The sequence below is a fragment of the Podarcis cretensis genome, assembly GCF_951804945.1.
Source record: "Podarcis cretensis genome assembly, chromosome: 1".
Taxonomy (NCBI): Eukaryota; Metazoa; Chordata; class Lepidosauria; order Squamata; family Lacertidae; genus Podarcis; species Podarcis cretensis.
Genome location: NC_137170.1, coordinates 114,248,414 through 114,267,348, shown reverse-complemented (window position 1 = coordinate 114,267,348; position 18,935 = coordinate 114,248,414). Strand labels below are relative to the sequence as shown.

At 44.9% G+C, this 18,935-nt stretch overlaps 1 long non-coding RNA gene across 1 annotated transcript in view; it reads right to left on the bottom strand.

Annotated features, from left to right (window-relative positions):
* The window catches only part of LOC307220518, a 99,432-nt gene that overhangs the window by 12,152 nt on the left and 68,345 nt on the right, over nt 1-18,935 (bottom strand). The window contains exon 4 of the long non-coding RNA XR_013840901.1: nt 6,496-6,537. This is a non-coding gene — a long non-coding RNA (uncharacterized lncRNA). The remainder of the gene's footprint in view (nt 1-6,495; nt 6,538-18,935) is intronic.

Below are 18,935 nucleotides of genomic sequence, written 5' to 3'. Positions count from 1 at the left end.
TGGCCAAGCTATGGGGCGAGGCCAACTTGTATTTCCTTTTCTTCCATCCTTTTCTCACACACAACTTTGTGTAAGGACCCTTCTGAGTTGCCCTTGCCGTCCGCCTGAATCTAAGAAAGAGGGAGGTGGGGCGCATTTATTTGACCTGCACCAGAACCAGGGAGCGAACCCCCAAACCAGCTTGCTGTGATTTTTAGCACCTGCGTGAGTGGTGAATGCAGCCATCGTCACACCGGCATCTGTTCAGGGCTGCCCTGAGTCTCCTGGTGACTTACTATAAGAGCTTTGAGGTGACTTCTGGCACCTATTTTTCTTGAAAAAAGCACTGCATACAAGTCACATGCTCCACCACCTTCTCCGTGAGAAGCAGCAGCAGTAGCAGGAGACTCCAAGTGTGAGTTGGAATGGCTTTCATACGTATAAAAAGCTCTCTAGATCTTACCCAGTGAATGTGAAGTATCTGGTCCTTTCCTACTCACTCTGCAGCTGGGCACACAACAGCTCTAACACAAAAACAGACTGGGAAAGATTTCTACATAAAGGGCACATTGAAAGAGGAAGGTTGTGGATTACAGCTCCCATCAGTCCCAGTGAAGTTAGCCAGTAGCCCAAGGTAATGGGAAATGTAGTCCACAACAATAGGAGGGCTCCAAATATTCATAGATCATAGAACAGGAAGGAATCTTGAGGATCATCTAGCCCAACTCCCTGCAATGCAGGAATATGCAGCTATCCCTTACAGGGATCGAACCTGCAACCATGGCGTTATCAGCACCACATTCTAGCAGACTGAGCTATCTCTTGTAACTACTTTCCTGTAAAAATAATTAAATCAGTCACTCACCAGATGGTATTTTGAGGCATTTTAAGATAAGCAATTTTGTCATTTTAGAAGATTTTATTATTGAACTGCTTATACAAAGAGTAATTAGACACCTGGGCAGAAAGTAAAACTGAGTCATGCTCCCTGTTTTCAAGCTGCGTTGACATGTTTGAAATGGAGGCTCACACATGGCCCCCGTGGGAAGCTCCCATTTTGAAGAAGCACAAAGATGGGAAGAACAAGCCCTCTCTGCTCATAATTTCACCATTCCTTAAATGGATTATATTGCTGCATGCCACCCCAATCTCCGAGATTCCAGGGGTTCATATTTCCCTTTGGAATGTGGCACAGCAGAGACTGTGGTGTCTTTATGACACATGGTTTATTTATATGCAACCTGAGCCTATGACAGAGGGGTTCACAGAATCAACAACCCAAAGCAGTATTTTCTCCCATAGCCTTGGATTCAAGCAGAAATCAGATATGGCTCTGTTGCTATGGCTTTCCAGCCTGTTGCTTCCCGCTTCTAGCTCATCCCCACCCCACTTCCTCTCTTTGTCTTTCTATCAGCCAGTTGATGGAGGGGGTCTACCCATTTTGCCTCTGATGCTGAGCCGCTTCATTTATTCCAGTAATGGCTCATTACCTAGGCTATCACCTCACCAGGAAGCTAGCCTGGCTATTCCAAGAATTAGAATGGGGGCCAAGCATTCAGCCTAACACACACCCACACCCGAAAACTCATAACTATATTTACTATCACTGAGGGTTGCCATGAGGAATGATATTTGTACAGTTCTGTGTGAATATGAAACTCTACACAGACACTACACAAGTCTCTTGTTTTCTCAAACTATAACTTAATTCCTCAGGGACATATGGGACTTAGCTACATTAGTCCAAAAACAGCATTTTGAATGAATTATAAACATGCAACACCAGATGGCGCTGGAAAGCGAAAAAATTCTATTCGATTTTCCATAGTGTTCCCCCCTTTTGTTATAACAGTTTAATAGAATAATAGAATCATAGAGTTGGAAGAGACCACAAGGGCCATCGAGTCTAACCCCCTGCCAAGCAGGAAACACCATCAGAGCACTCCTGACATATGGTTGTCAAGCCTCTGCTTAAAGACCTCCAAAGAAGGAGACTCCACCACACTCCTTGGCAGCAAATTTCACTGTCGAACAGCTCTTACTGTCAGGAAGTTCTTCCTAATGTTTAGCTGGAATCTTCTTTCTTGTAGTTTGGAACCATTGCTCTGTGTCCGCTTCTCTGGAGCGGCAGAAAACAACCTTTCTCCCTCCTCTATGTGACATCCTTTTATATATTTGAACATGGCTATCATATCACCCCTTAACCTCCTCTTCTCCAGGCTAAACATGCCCAGCTCCCTTAGCCGTTCCTCATAAGGCATCATTTCCAGGCCTTTGACCATTTTGGTTGCCCTCCTCTGACACGTTCCAGTTTGTCAGTGTCCTTCTTGAACTGTGGTGCCCAGAACTGGACACAGTACTCCAGGTGAGGTCTGACCAGAGCAGAATACAGTGGCACTATTACTTCCCTTGATCTAGATGCTATATTCCTATTGATGCAGCCCAGAATTGCATTGGCATTTTTAGCTGCCGCGTCACACTGTTGGCTCATGTCAAGTTTGTGGTCAACCAAGACTCCTAGATCCTTTTCACATGTACTGCTCTCAAGCCAGGTGTCACCCATCTAGTATTTGTGGCTCTCATTTTTTTTTGCCCAAGTGCAATACTTTACATTTCTCCCTGTTAAAATTCATCTTGTTTGTTTTGGCCCAGTTCTCTAATCTGTCAAGGTCGTTTTGAAGTGTGATCCTGTCCTCTGGGGTGTTAGCCACCCCTCCCAGTTTGGTGTCATCTGCAAATTTGATCAGGATGCCCTTGAGTCCATCATCCAAGTCGTTTATAAAGATGTTGAATAAGACCGGGCCCAAGACAGAACCCTGTGGCACCCCACTAGTCACTCTTCTCCAGGATGAAGAGGAACCATTGATGAGCACCCTTTGGGTTCGGTCAGTCAGCCAGTTACAAATCCACTGAGTGGTAGCATAGTCAAGACCGCATTTTACCAGCTTCTTTACAAGAATATCATGGGGCACCTTGTCAAATGCCTTGCTGAAATCAAGGTAGGCTACATCCACTGCGTTCCCTTCATCTACCAGGCTTGTAATTCTGTCAAAAAATGAGATCAGGTTAGTCTGACATGACTTATTTTTCAGAAATCCATGCTGACTATTGGTGATCACAGCATTCCTTTCTCCATGCTCACAGACTGTTTGCTTAATGATCTGCTCCAGAATCTTCCCTGGTATTGATGTCAGACCGACTGGGCGGTAATTATTTGGGTCCTCTCGTTTCCCCTTTTTGAAAATAGGGACAACATTTGCCCTCCTCCAGTCTGCCGGGACTTTGCCTGTTCTCCAGGAATTCTCAGAGATGACTGCCAGTGGTTCTGAGATCACATCTGCCAGTTCTGTTAATACTCTTGGATGCAGTTCATCTGGCCCTGGAGACTTGAATACATCTAAACTAGCCAAGTATTCTTGTACTATCTCCTTAGTTATTCTGGGCTGTGTTTCCTCTGCTGAATCATTTACTCCAAATTCTTCAGGTCAGGCATTGTTTTCTTTATTGGAGAAGACTGAGGCAAAGAAGGCATTGAGGAGTTCAGCCCTTTCTGTGTCCCCTGTTTGCATTTCACCATCTTCTCCTCTGAGTGACCCCACTGTTTCTTTGTTCTTCCTTTTGCTACGAACATACCCATAAAAGCCTTTTTTGTTGTTTTTAACCTCTCTAGCAAGCCTGAGTTCATTCTGTGCTTTAGCTTTTCTGACTTTGTGTCTACACGTGCTGGCTATTTGTTTGAATTCCTCTTTGGTGGTTTCCCCCCTTTTCCATTTTTTGTACACATCCTTTTTTAATCTTAACTCAGTTAAAAGTTCTTTAGATAGCCACCCTGGCTTCTTTAGGCACCTTCCATGTTTCCGTCTCATTGGTATTGCCTGAAGTTGTGCTTTTACTATCTCCCTCTTAACAAACTCCCAGCCATCATGAACTCCCTTTCCTTTTAGTATTACTGTCCATGGGATCTCACCCAGCACTTCCCTAAGTTTTATGAAGTCGGCTTTCTTAAAGTCAAGAAATTGAGTCCTAGTATGCTTGGCTGCTCCTTTCCGCTGTATAGTAAACTTCAGAAGAGCATGATCACTCACGCCTAATGATCCTTCCACTTCTACCCCACTAACCAGGTCATCAACATTGCTTAGGACCAGATCTAAAATGGCTGTTCCTCTTGTTGCTTCTCCCACTTTCTGGACAATGAAGTTGTCTGCAAGGCCAGTGAGGAATCTGTTTGACTTTATGCTCTTGGCTGAGTTTGACATCCAACAAATATCTGGGTAACTGAAGTCCCCCATTACTACTATCTCCCTTCCTTTTGCATGCTTGGCCATCTGTTCCAGGAAGGCATCATCTATGTCCTCCGTTTGGCTTGGGGATCTATAGTAAACTCCCACAATGAGGTCACTGTTATTCTTCTCTCCCTTAATTTTGACCCAAATGCTCTCACTTTGGCTTTGAGGTTCTAAGTCTTGGATCTCTTCACAGGTATACACATCCCTGACATATAACACCACTCCTCCTCCTTTCTTGTCTGGTCTGTTTCTCTGAAATAGATTGTATCCCTCCACTATTACATTCCAATCGTGGGACTTATCCCACCAGGTTTCAGTGATGCCTATTATGTCATATTTAGTTTGCTGTACCAAGAGCTCAAGCTCATCTTGTTTATTTCCCATGCTTTGCGCATTAGTGTACAGACATTGAAGTCCATTAATCATTCCCCCGTGTCTCTTATTTAAGGATTTTTTCCTCCCACCACTAGGTCTGCATGCTGTTTGCTCCATTTGGTCTATGACATTTGGATGATCATCTTCATCAATTGATAGACTCCTACCTTCAGGAGCACTGTCTCCCTCCTCCACATTAGTCAGTTTAAAGCCCTCCTGATGAGGTTTCTGACATTTTTGGCAAAAACATTCCTCCCAACCGCTGTGAGGTGCAGCCCATCACTTGCCAGAAGTTCATCTTCAAGAAACTGCAGTCCGTGATCTAAGAATCCAAACCATTCCTGTTTACACCATTTGCGAAGCCAGCTGTTCACTTCCACTATTTTTCCCTCTCTCCCTGGGCCAAGTCGTTCAACTGGGAGGACAGATAAGATGACAATGTGTGCATTTAATTGCTTCAATTTCCTGACCAGAGCCTCATAGTCTCTTTTGATCTTCTGGAGGCTGTTGCTTGCAGTGTCATTGGTTCCCACATGAACCAAGAGGAAGGGGTATTTGTCAGTGGGTTTTATGATTCCTTGCAGTCGTTCAGTTACATCTTGGATCTTAGCCCCAGGGAGACAGCACACTTCCCGAGACATCTTGTCAGGCCCACAGGTCACTGCTTCTGTTCCCCTCAGTAGGGAATCCCCTATCACCACTACACGCCTCCTCTTAGGTCTGGTCGGGGTTGTTCTGTTTAATTTCTGTCTTATTTATAGTGTCATTGTTTTTTGCCTTTGTGTGGATCCACCCATGGAGACTTCATCAACTTGTCCCATGTTACTCTTTGTCTGGTTGTATTGTTAGGAGGATTAAATCTGAACACTACATTTCTCAGATCAGTAAGAAAGCTATCTGAACATTCCCTACTTGTGGAAGACTCTTGAGTGTGTATATAGACTGCAGCTATAGTCCTTCCTTTGCAACAATGCTTCCATATCCTCCCTCACAGGAGTCACCTCCTAGGGTGACTCCCCCCCAATAAAATATTTTGCACTCCCCCCAATAAAATATTCGTGGGGACCCCCACCCCTACAAAGTTGATGGGCATTGCCATTCAAATGGTATGTGTGTCCCGTGTCATGAGATTGATTATGTGGGGCAGGGCTTACTTGGCCCCTTCCAAATATTTTATTCAAGTTGGAACCCCTGTCCTCCCTTATGTCTTCTGAAAACTTTTGTATTCTACCAAAAAACAGAATCAGCACATGTTGAGATTTGATAGAACATGAAGTTGACAGGGGGGATATTGTAATAACGATACAGAAGGGAGAATTTTCGTCCCTTTGCTTTCATACACTCACTGCCAATCTCTGTACAGGGAGGAGATTTACCACAAAGAATGCAAAGACTGCTCAGAACCTTTCAACCTAGCATGCAAATTAATTTGTACAAAGACTAATTTTCTGACTCTAAAGTTCATCCAATTTATTTACTTAAATTACATTAATTCACCCTCCTGACCTTTCAAACAGCTTATATTGTCTCGGCTGACAACTGCATAACAGTACTTAGCTGTTTCTTAATCAGCGCACCATTTACTTAACTCTGAAAGCTAATATGAAAATGCCTCATGTGTTCTGATCACCCCTTCAATTTGTATAGCCCCACTACTCCCTTCCCTTTGCATGGGACTCAAACACATGTCATTCAGAATCACACTAAACTGAGTAGTTAAAATTAGATAAAATAAAAACACATGCTCAAATCTCACATCCATTTAAAAGCTCAACCGGGTAGCAAAATCCACCCCAAACAGAAGCATATTCTATAGTAATAGCCACCCCACTTATCTGCAAGCAAGCAAATTTACCTGTCCTTCAGAACAGCTTTACCAACCCAAGCACAAGTTAATCTGAAACAAACAGAAGAATGGAGGGTAACACAGGAGAATTTGTGGATGATGTCATTGAAATAGTAAATGAACAAAGCATTGCAACTCCATACTAAATGCCTACTGGGAAAGCAACCCATAACTATCCCACAAAACTTTTAAACCAACAAAAACATTGAGGTGGAATATAGACAGACTTAAGACCTCGTGAAGAACCGTGTAAGAGCTCGTCCACACTTTCGCTTGACCCGGATTTTGTGTACTGATTAATTCCCCCAGGTCTGAGAGCATCTCTTGTTGTTCTGCAGTTGTGGCTAGTGAAACTCCAATCTTACCCACTGAATTGGATCTTATAAGATGCGCAGGAAATCCAAATAAATATTTTGCTTAACTGAGCTTTGCTTCAGCAGGTAAGACTGGATTTTCACAAGGCACAGCCACAGAACAATGAAGAAAGAACTTGGACCTGGGTGGCTTAATCTGTATACAATGTAATCAAAAATTCAGGTCAAGCAAAAGTGTAGGTGATTCAGTATTTCCTGGGAACAGAAGCAGCTCTCATCAAAGCTCTGTTTCAGAGTTCTCACTCGCACGGGTGACAATCCTATGAATCTGCTTCATGCAGACTCCATTGTAGGCTCATTCCCTTCACATGATTGACAACTGGCCGGTAGTTATTTAGATTTTCTGAGTCCAAGGAAGATTTCTTGAAGAGTGGTCTTACCACTGCCTCCTTCAATCAGGCAGGGACCACCCCCCTCTTGCAAGGAGGCATTAATCACCTCCCTGGCCCAGCCAGCCGTCCCCGACCTGCTAGTTTTTATCAGCCAAGATGGGCAACGGTCCAGAGCACAAGTGATTGCCCCAACCAATCCAAGCACTTTGTCCACATCCTCAAGCCTTACTAACTGAAACTCATCCAGCATAACAGGACTAGACAGTGCTCTGGACACCTCTCAAGATTCATCTGCTCTAACAGTACAGTGGTACCTCAGGTTAAGTACTTAATTGGTTCCGGAAGTCTGTACTTAACCTGAAGCGTTCTTAACCTGAAGCGGACTTTCCCACTGAAAGTAATGGAAAGCGGATTGATCCGTTCCAGACGATGAAAAAACACCCCCTAAAACAGCAATTTAACATGAATATTACTGTTTCACAAGACCATTGATCCATAAAATGAAGGCAATAATCAACGTACTGTACTATAAAATAAATAAGACAGTATTTTAGATGAAAAAAATTAATATTTATTTCCAAACTCACTGTTTGGAGGGGGCTCAGGGTCCTCTTCCACAATCACAATCGGCTTGGCTCCCTGCATTTGTGGAGGCCTCAGAGAGCTCCTGTGGCTGGAGCCTAGTCGCAGAGCCTCTGCAGGCATCGTGGATGCCGGGGCTTGGCTCCCAACATCCGTGGAGCCCTGCAGGCACCACAGATGCCAGGGCTAGGCTCTCGGCATTCATGGAGCCCTGCAGGCACCGTGGATGTCGGGGCTTGGTTCCCGGCATTCGCGGAGCCGCTCTAGGCACCGCGGATATCGGGGCTTGGCATTCACGGAGCCACTCTAGGCACTGCGGATATCGGGGCTTGGCTCCCGGCATTCGCAGAGGCCTCAGAGAGCTCCGTAGGCCCCGCCAATGTCCGGGTTTGCCTCCAGGCAGCAGCGAGGCCTCCAAGAGCTTGGACAACTTACTTCCGGGTTACCTCCGGATTAAGTCCGCAACTAGAGGTACTGCTGTAGAGCCAAGGTCCCAGTGGGTGCAAGCAATTTTATCCCCCATATATTTTGCAAACAAGTCACAGCGGGCCACCGTTGATTTTACCACCTCTCTTGGGCCAGACTGTAAAAGGCCCCATACTACCCAAAAAAGCTCTGCCAGGTGGCATGGTGAGGATGCAATGGAGCCAGGAGTCTCCAAATAGCAGGAGTAGGGAACTGACAGGGAATGAGGACATATCTGCTTGTGAGTCACAGATCGAAAAACAAGAGTAGTCAGAGACTGGTAGATCAGAATCATTGACAGGTTCAAGGGTAGAGACAACTTCTTCCAGCAAGGGGTAGTTGCTCGCTGAGATCTAATATAGTCCCTCAGCCTGACTGCCCTCCCAGGTTCTGCCCTCTTACTGGAGAATGGAGATCATTAAAGAGATGGGCTTCTGGAATGAAGCCTGGCACCATGTTGTTTCTCTATTGCCCCCTGCCTGCAGTGGAAAGACTTTGCACATGTGACCTTTTGGGGAAATGATGATCTGAAGGTTCAGATGCTGAAGTCTCTGGGGGCCTTGACTTCCAGACTTAAGTTAGAAGTCTCAGATTCCTGGTCCAGAATGTGGTGGCACTACTGACTTAGTTAGCCCCTCTCCCAATCAAATCACTGTTTGTAGGCTGGGTTGTAACACAGACTTGATGGAGCCGACAGTCTTTTTAAAAGGCAATCATACATGAGAGACTAGTATGTTGACTGTCAGTCACTATGATGCATATTTATTATGGCTTTCAAAATATATCAGCAAAATCGCAACAGCACTTTGGAGATAGCAAGGAACTGAGAAGTAGCCCACACAATTTCTTGTTCCACTGGGAATACACTTGATTATTTGTTCACACCCCATAGTTAAAAGGAATAAAGAGAAAAATCATAAAATATTAGTGATTGAGGCAGAGTGTGAGTTACGTAGTATTATCCCCTTCACACTAGGAGGGGAGCAAGGTTTTTTCAGTTCAAGGGTCACATGGTGGCCACCTGCTGGTGGTGGGTGGGATGAGGGGCAAGTGGGTGGGAACAGATGTCACTACATTCAAGTCATGCAAGAAGTCAAGGAGTAGGTCCTTTGTGGTGTCTGGCCTGAGGAGAATGCAGGGCCTTTAAAGAGCCTGGGGGGCAAATTTGGTCCATGGCCCCTGATATACACCATCTCCAGAACATGCTCTCCCTGATTTGAAAAGTCAGCAAGGAAGATTCCACAGCATCTGTTACCCAACAATTCTTCCTGATAGCAAGGAGAGAGAATTTCCTTCCAATCCTAAGTTTATCTTAGGTCTGTGAACTTGACATGCACAACTTTTGAGGAGTTCCCATATATATCAGCTCTCCTGTGTAGCAACGTCAGAGAATTTCAACAGAAATGGAAATGAGAGCATGTTTAGTTCCACCCTAACTCACCTTTAGAAAATAATAATAATCAAAAGGTGGTTGTCAACGTTCCTTCTAATTTATCGCTATGCAGTTCAAAGTTTGCAAAGATATATTGTTTACTAACAGACAAAACTTTAAAACACTGTTAAATGTCCAAGTGTTGGAAAGGCATGTAGTTTTAAGTTATATTTCATTTGGAATTCAGCTGACTGTCCTTGGCTTGTAAATGACTCACCATGACAATCGTGTTTGGGGTGCTGCTGAGTCAAGGCGGTCATAGGAGTCAGTTTTGCTTATCTTGTCAGCACAGCTCCCTATATAAAGTTTACCCATCCTTCAACACAGTAGGAGCCTCTGCAGTAATCCTTTACATTTCCAGCACATGGAGGAGAAGGAAAGTTAAGTGAGGGCAAGTAAGTTTGGGGAGGGATCCATCTTGTTTCTCCATTGTTAACCAACATCTTGGCAGTTTATGAAAAAGAAAGCTTCATTTTTTGGTCCCACATTTGATGCCCCCTTCCACACAATGCAGAGAAAAATGTACAATTGCATCATGTAAATCCACAAGAGAGTTCAAGCTGAGCAAAATAAGATATTTTAACTATAGATGAGGTATTGCACTAAGCAGGGGTGTTTCTAGATGCTTAAAAGAATTTGGGCACTGACCCACGAGTGACATAAATTTGCACAAAATAGGCATATGCTAATTTGTATGTGTAGATACAACTTTAGGATGACTTTCAAAAAGGTCAAATACAAACTTGGTGTTTGTTGTTGGGGTTTTACTATGAACTGTGGTATGGAGATAGAATTTTCTGGGTCCAGAATGTCTTAGGGTGATTTTTCAAAAAACCTGAACAACTATTTGTGCCCGGATTCTTACTTCTTGAATTATGGCAACCCTAAGCACTTGCATATACTTATAAGCCCCTTGTCACCAGTCCATACCATCCACACATTATACCCAGCAAGCAAAGTACAACACAATCTGTACAACAAATAGAAAAGAAGAAACTCTCCTGTGTGCATAGCAGAAAACTCAAACAAGTTAGTCAAGACACACATGATATGCATTATCAAGAAAATAAGCATGCAGAATTGTCAGCAAACGTGTCCATTTTAGGGATCAGAAGCTTGTGAGATGCACAAAAATTTCGTTGATTGGTTAAAAAATAAACACCAAAAAACAACCTGAAAGATTGTATTTCTCAATTCCAGGTTGTGGAGGCAAACAAATGATTTTATATTTCTGTCCCACTCAAATTTCCAAGAGACATTTTACTTATTGGGTTTTGGTACAGTAGAAAAGACTCGGGCTACCCCCTAAAACAATGCCATGGGCACTGAAACTATATAAGATGAGAATTCAGGATGGAAGAGAAGAAACTGAACCTTGTTTTTCCTATAGGCAGATTCACCCTCACTTCCTTTTTTTCTGATCCTGAGCTAGAAATATAAAGCATAAGAGAAGAGAGAGGGATTTTTCTTCTCCTATTGTAGGCTTTGTATCACTAAAATCTATGACCGCTTAGCTCAATGGAGGTTAGATATTTCTAAGGCCCCTGGTTTTATTCTTCCCCCATTGTTCCGAATTGTGCTGGCAATTCATCAACAGGACAGGATTCTTCCTCAGCGGTGTCAGCATGAGAAAAGTGCAAACTCTTTAAGGCTTGCCCTTATTTAAATGCTCTACAATGAGAGAGTTTAAAAGGGAACACAGGCAATATATTCATGAGATGCTTTATTTGACAAATCCCCCTGAAAGTGCATAATGTTTTCTTGTTATATATCATCCATTGGCCAGCCTGAACACCTTTTTCATTTCAGAGCTGTCACATCAAACTGCATTTGACTAAAATAAACCTTGGGAATCAAATGTTGATATACACTAAAGCCTGTTCTGTGGCCCATAAATCATTGGGCTATTTGACTACAGATCCCTTTTTCATTTGGATGAGCTTTCATTCCATTCTGACTTGACAGTTATAACTCATAGCCATATTTATTTATTACCTCTGTCCTATAATGCTGCCCAACAGCAATAAACATGAGTCTAATGATAACAGAGGTTCGAGATGGATGGGGAGACACCCAGTAGGAGCTGAATCAGCCTTGCGTAGCTTTCGTGCCCCTAAGAGCCTCCTACTCTTCCACTGGCATATAGATGGAAGAATTCAATGCTGCTCTAAGATGAAAGTTCCACCACCATAAGCATTTCAGCTTGGTTGATGAAGCATTCTCCCCTCTCCTCTCCGTGTGGCATTCTGGGGGTTCTCCTACCACCCCCCACTCCTGAGCCAATTTTGGGGTGGCACAGGGGAAGGAGAGGTGATATAGTGCAACTAATTAGTTGAATCTACCCCAAAGGGGAAATAATAATAATAATAATAATAATAATAATAATAATAATAATAATTTATTATTTATACCCTGCCCATCTGGCTGGGTCTCCCCAGCCACTCTGGGCGGCTTACATAGAAACCAAAAATACAGTAACATATCACACGTTAAAAACTTCCCTGAACAGAGCTGCCTTAAGATGTCTTCTGAATGTCAGGTAGTTGTTTATCGCTTTGACAATCAGCAAGGGATACCCACATGACCTGAAGGTGCTGCTGTGCAATGCCAGGTCAATGATTCATAAGACCACTGCCATCCATGACTTGATCATGGATGGAGGACTTGACCTGGCATGTGTAACAGAGACTTGGTTGGATGAAGCAGATGGGCCTGTCCTTGCCGCTGCTTGTCCACCAGGTTTCTCTTACGCACAGCAACCCAGGTCATGTGGGCGGGGAGGTGGGGGTTGCAGTGATTTTTAGGAAGTCATTAGTTTGCACCAGGCATCCTATTGGGAAGACCCAGTTTTCTGAGTGCATGTTCTGGAAGTTGGGCAATAGGGGCAGTACAGGATTCTTTTTGGTGTACCGACCTCCCCGCTGCACCAAGGATTCCCTGCCCGAGCTGCTTCAGGTCGTGGCGGATGTTCTCCTGGAGATACCTAGCTTGGTCGTCCTAGGGGATTTTAACATCCATGCCAACACAACCTTACAAGGGGCCGCTCGGGACTTCGTGGAAAGCATGGCCTCCATGGGGCTGTCCCTGAATAAGTCTGGCCCAACCCATAGCCGCGGACATGCCTTGGATCTGGTGTTTACCTCTATGGATGTTGGTGATCTGACACTAAGTAAAAGCGAAACAAAAGAAGTGCCATGGTCAGATCACTTCCTGGTGCTACTGGACTTCTCTGCGACCCATCCCCTCTGCAGGGAGGTGGGACCAATTCGGATGGTCCGCCCCTGCCACTTAATGGATCCAAATGGTTTCCAGAGAGTGGTAGGGGATGCTTTATCCCATGTTGATGGCCTTTCAGCTGATTCCCTGGTGGCCCGCTGGAATGTGGAGTTAACCAGGGCTATTGACTGTTTGGCTCCGAAGCGCCCTCTCCGATTGCATGGAGCCCAGACAACCCCGTGGTTTTCCATGGATCTGAGGGCAATGAAACAATCGTTGAGACAGCTAGAGCGCCGGTGGCGGATAACTCATTCCGAATCTGACCGGACACAGGTTAGAGCTCAACGTCGAGCCTACCAAGTGGCGATAGCGACGGCGAAGCAGAATTTCTTCACCGCCTCTATTGCATCTGCAGAAAACAGCAGCAGGAGACTTTTTCAGGTGGTTCACAATTTAGCAGAACCACCTACAACATGTACGGGCCACATGTTCTCCTGCAATGATTTTGCAAAGTTTTTTGCAGATAAAATCGCTCAGATTCGGGAAGAAGTAGACTCCAACGTGGGAGCAGGGCCGGGGCAGGAGAGTGCTAGAGTTTTGTCTAGTCAAGTTGAGTGGGATCAGTTCCAATCTGTTACCTCCGAGGATGTGGACAGGCTGCTTGGACGAGTGAAACCAACCACCTGTCTCCTGGATCCTTGCCCATCCTGGCTTATAAAAGCTAGCCGGCAAGGACTGGGCGATGGGCTTTGTAGGGTGGTGGAGCCTTCCCAGACCCACTGAAAGAGGCGGTTATTAAACCGCTTCTTAAAAAAACATCTTTACATGCGGCCACAATGGCCAACTATCGCCCAGTCTCAAATCTTCCATTCTTGGGCATGGTGATTGAGCGAGCGGTTGCTGAACAACTCCAGGCACGCCTGGAAGAAGCGGACCATTTGGATCCCTTCCAGTCGGGATTCAGGCCTCATCATGGGACTGAAACTGCCTTGGTCGCACTGTTTGATGATCTCCGGCGGGCTAGGGACAAAGGTGAGAGCTGTTTCCTATTTCTGCTGGATCTCTCAGCTGCGTTTGATACCATCGACCATAACATCCTTCTGGGCCGTCTTGAGGGGCTGGGAGCTGGGGGCACTGTCATACAGTGGTTCCGCTCCTTCCTCCTGGGCCGTGTTCAGAAAGTGGTGGTGGGGGATGAGTGTTCAGACCCCTGGGCTCTCACTTGTGGGGTGCCTCAGGGTTCTGTCCTCTCCCCCATGCTTTTCAACATTTACATGCAGCCGCTGGGAGAGATCATCAGGAGGTTTGGGCTGGGTGTTCATCAGTATGCGGATGATACCCAGCTCTACCTCTCTTTTAAATCAGAACCAGTGAAGGCGGTGAAGGTCCTGTGTGTGTGTCTGGAGGCGGTTGGAGGATGGATGGCAGCTAACAGATTGAGGTTGAATCCTGACAAGACAGAAGTACTGTTTTTGGGGGACAGGAGGCGGGCAGGTGTGGAGGATTCCCTGGTCCTGAATGGAGTAACTGTGCCCCTGAAGGACCAGGTGCGCAGCCTGGGAGTCATTTTGGACTCACAGCTGTCCATGGAGGCACAGGTCAAATCTGTGTCCAGGGCAGCTGTTTACCAGCTCCATCTGGTACGTAGGCTGAGACCCTATCTGCCTGCAGACTGTCTCGCCAGAGTGGTGCATGGTCTGGTTATCTCCCGCTTGGACTACTGCAATGCACTCTACGTGGGGCTACCTTTGAAGGTGACCCGGAAACTACAACTAATCCAGAACGCGGCAGCTAGACTGGTGACTGGGAGCGGCCGCCGAGACCGTATAACACCAGTCTTGAAAGACCTACATTGGCTCCCAGTACGTTTCCGAGCACAATTCAAAGTGTTGGTGCTGACCTTTAAAGCCCTAAACGGCCTCGGTCCAGTATACCTGAAGGAGCGTCTCCACCCCCATCGTTCTGCCTGGACGCTGAGGTCCAGTGCCGAGGGCCTTCTGGCGGTTCCCTCATTGCGAGAAGCAAAGCTACAGGGAACCAGGCAGAGGGCCTTCTCGGTAGTGGCGCCCGCCCTGTGGAACACCCTTCCAGCAGATGTCAAATGCATTAAAGGTAATACTAATACTAATTTTGATGCAGTTTTTTAAAAAAGAAATGCATTAAAAGTAATACTAATACTAATTTTGATGCAGTTTTTTAAAAAGAAAGATTGTCCCAAACCCCTGGCCTACCTGGCAGCAAGACGTTATGCCAAATCCAAAGTTCAAAGTCCAGGGGTCAATCCATTTAAGCAAAGTCCAAAATCCAAAGTCTGGAGGTCAGGAAATGCAGTACAAGGCCAATCCAAGTAGCCAAGTCTGAAGTCTAGCAGTCAACATACAGTGCAGAGTCAAATCCAAAGCACAGTCCCATAAAGGTCCAGGAGCATCCAAGTCAAGGTCCATCAACATGGGCAACTAAGTAAACACAGCACCCCAGCTCTGCTTCCTTTTGTACTGTGTATGCTGACTGCAGCATCCAGGCTTGACGAGGTAGGTGACCCTTACTTGCTCCAAGCCTACTCCAGCTGAGGAAACACACACCTCTTCCTAGAGCTAGTGAGTCCCACCTGGCCAGCTAGCAAGCTGGGCTGTGGGCCCTTGCCTGCCTCAGCCTCCTAGAGCATCCCTCCCACTGCTCCCTATGCCTCAGAGTCCACTGTGCTCGTGGAGACTGGGGCCCTTCTGGTGATGGGTCCTGCTGCTCTGGTTCCTGTGCATTGACCCCCATCCCCTTGTCATCCTCCATCACCCTGTGAGTACTTCCTTCCTCATCCCCAGTTTGTCCCGGTGTGTCCCAGGGATCCTCTTCCTCCTCCACATCATCCTGCCAGTACATGACACAGATTGATGGAAAGGACATATAAATAAACATATGCAAAGAAATAGGCTCCTCTGTCCATCTCTAACCTCTGGGACCTGGTTGAATTGTAAAAGTGCTCTCACCAGCATGTTGTTCCTAACGTTCAGCTGAAATCTACCTTCCTGTAACTTAGATTAGATCCAGACGTGGCCCCTGGGTCAGCAGGGAAAACATATTTGCCCTTTTCTACATGCATGTTCATACGTGATATTCAACAAATGTACAGTCTGTACCTGTATACATCCTTGTATAGCTGTTCACATGTGATATTCAATGAGCGCACAGCCTGTGTACACAGTAGCTAAGCTGCACAAATCAAAAATTGTCAACTCTTTCATAAAAACACTTGTACATGTGTAGAGACAGCTTGTGAACTGTGTTAAGTATAATGTAAGGAGAAGCCTTATGTGACACTCCTTCAGGAGTCTGATGAGTGTTCTCCTGTCCACTCATCTCCAGTTTAACTGCTCCAATCAACAGACTGGCATCATTAAGAGAAAACTGCAAATGCTACATTTGCATGTACTACTTCACATTGCCACGTATAACATGGCTCTCCTGTTATTTACAAGTTTAGGCCAGTGAGCCTAAACTGGATGTCTGCAACTATAACAATACATTTAAATCTAAACATGCCAAGGACTTGGAGTGGGAAACAGTAATTATATGAGAAGGATTGATCCTTGCCTGTGGAGGTCTCTCAAGGTCTCACACGAAGGCCCAAGTCAAAGAAGGTCTAACAAATTATCAGATGAGCCATCTGCTTAGTTAAATGTCAGCTGCCAAACTTACTCATCATTGATCTATTGCAGTCTTTTTTTTCTTGGCGGACAGAAAAAGGTGAAGCTGTGAGTATAATTGATTCTGTCTATTTATTTGTCATAATTTAAATGCTTAGAGCAAAAAATGTACTGCTATGAGTTTGTGGGGGTGGCCTGGACCTCCCTTTTAATTCCTGGGTGCCAGACACTGGATTTAGCATGTTAAAACACAAACCAGGCTGGGGTCTTGTGTCCAGGGAATTGCCCAGGGAAGGGCTTAGGCTGAATTATTACCTCTTCCCCACTTCTAATTCCTGGATCCAGGAATTCAATTGCTGGAATAGCCAGGCTGCCCTGGTAATGACCCCCTTAAAATGGGTTGTTAGGGGCACAAAGAGAGTGGCTCTGTGGCATAGGGCAAATGGGAGGATCCCCTCCCTCAACTCAGAATTAGACAGAAAGACAAAAGCCTTTGAAGCAGAGTTTTAGAGTTTGCTGTGATGTGAGCTAGAGAGGAAAAGTGGGAGTCTGTAAAATGCAGCAAGCTAGAGAGAGGGTCAAAGGGGGAAAGAGGACTCTCTTCTGCAAAAGCTTTTACTTCTTTAAGCAGATACAGTATTTTTGAATTTTTGGGTGGGGGTAGCAAGGAGCAAAACAGTAACAAAACCTAGGATTTTATTTATTGGTTATTTGTATTTATTAAAACATTTCTGTACTGCCTTTCACATTGGATGTTTAGGTGGTATAAAACAGCATTTCAAACAATGGAAATGCAATACAAGTGAAACAGAGCTAATAGCCCTGAGCAAGGTTAAAATCACAAGCAAACCATTAGTATCAGATATTAAAAGGATTTTCCCAGTCTTTTCTGGATAAGTGCCAAAATGCAAGTAATGTTGGTGTTTACCTAAGCTGATGGAAGAGGAGGATGTTGGGACACTACTCCATCCTTGTATGAACATCACTACCGGTGGATACTGTTATATATTGAATGCTATTACTTGTTAAGTTTTGGATGCGTTGCTTGGAGCTCAACCTAGTTGCTGGGAAAGTGGCACATATTTTTGAAATAAAATTTAAAAACAAAATAAAAAACAAAACACAACCTGCTGGTTTTGTTGTATTGTTAAACTCTCACAGTGCTTCCCCTGGCTGGAGCAAAGAACTCAAATAAAGGTCAATGCAATCAATTTAAGTTACATTCAGCATGACATCTCTCTTTCTACTTACTTTCAAGTTATCCAGATTCTTTTTTTAAAAGTTTCAAGATAGGCCAACTGATCAGGTAAAGCACATTTTAAGAAGAAAGGTGGAGTGCAGGGGGGAGTGCAGAATGCAGAAAGCTGCATTCTGACAAATAGGAAATGTTATGTATTGAAGTTCTCACCCTGAGAACTATCGTGGAGTATCGTGTAGATAGCTTTCACTCAGGTCCACGTCAGTTATTTTGGCAGGAAACCCTGGGTTGTTGTTGCTACAATGTTGACAGCCGGCTGCCTATAAAAGCAGGCCGGCTGAACTGTTTGCTGTTCAGTTCTGTTCTGGCCTGTGAATAAATGATTGAAGAATCGCTTTGTCGTCTGATATGTTCACCCACAACTTAACAGGAAATCAGATGGATCTAACTATTCTCAGGATTCCATGCTTTTTCTCCCACCAAGCAAATATTGTAATAGATCCAATGGTGATTTAGTTTGGCGTGCAGCCTGTAACTAAGTATGTCACTTATCTCACCATTTCAAAACTGTATTCTGAAATGGTAAACTTCCAGGAAAGATGTACTGTGTGCCTTTTTTCATATATAGATTTGCTCCAAGCATCCAGCACACAGGCAAAGCCAACACAGCATTCCTGTCAGTACATTTGCACCAGCCAGCCTCCCTGCTGCCTCTTCCCAATAAGCAACAATGACCACCACCAAGCTGCTTTTTCTGTCAGTATTCTGAGCTGACAGAGTCACAGGCCAAGGCAGTATTCAGGACCAAGGGACAAACCAGGAGGTATGAGCGAAGAATAGCCAAGGATACAGGAGCACACCAGAGCTCAGGACGACCTTGTTGTTCAAGCAAGGTTAAACTGAAATAGGAAATAGTTAATAGTCCTCGCCGCTGAGGAAGATCATACCCTTCAACATTTCTCGGATGAAAACAGGAATGTCCTATTCCATCATCAACATCATTTTACTATTTATAACCCACCCATCTGACTGGGTTGCCCCGGCCACTCAGGGAAGCTTCAAACATACATAAAAACATACCAAAACATTAAACATTTAAAAACTTCTCTCTACAGGGCCGCCTGCAGATGGCTCAGGGGTCGGATAACTCCATGCCCTCCAACATTTCTCCGATGAAATTAGGGACATCCTAAGGAAAACTGAGACATT